Source organism: Atta colombica, unplaced genomic scaffold (genome assembly GCF_001594045.1).
Source record: "Atta colombica isolate Treedump-2 unplaced genomic scaffold, Acol1.0 scaffold30, whole genome shotgun sequence".
Lineage (NCBI taxonomy): Eukaryota > Metazoa > Arthropoda > Insecta > Hymenoptera > Formicidae > Atta > Atta colombica.
The window spans coordinates 404855-405378 of NW_017259404.1; positions in this window are offsets into that span (position 1 = coordinate 404855).

The window sequence follows — 524 nt, forward strand, 5'->3', positions numbered from 1 at the left end:
AGCTTTATTGACAAGCTTCCAGAGCAGCTTCTCGAAGGGGATGTTCCTTGAGTCGCCCGCGTTTACCGTTACTTTTTTTACATATTAATTTCCCTCAATCACTTGTCGCAGGAATCGCGAGCGGTTTTCGGCACTCCAATGTTGTGGAAGCTTGCCAAGGGATTTTGAATATCTCCTATAATGTTAATTTTGTACTATGTATACATAGCGATATACATAATGGAGTGTAACGTGTTACATATGCGTATATATAGGGCGGTCTTCTGACTGGTCTCTTTAAGGACGGCTTTGATCGAAATCCGATTAACTTGATTGACAAGTAATTCAACCGGTAGAATTGCTTAAAGCGAAATTTTTGACTGTATAATTCGTTGGCCCCAATCTCTCCTTCCATATATGCTGAAAATTAATAATTCTATTTATGAAATTGTTAATTCTGCTTATAAAATTGTATTTATAAAATCAATATGTATATATTATTCTATATAGATTTATATAATTTATTATACAAATATATTTATAAA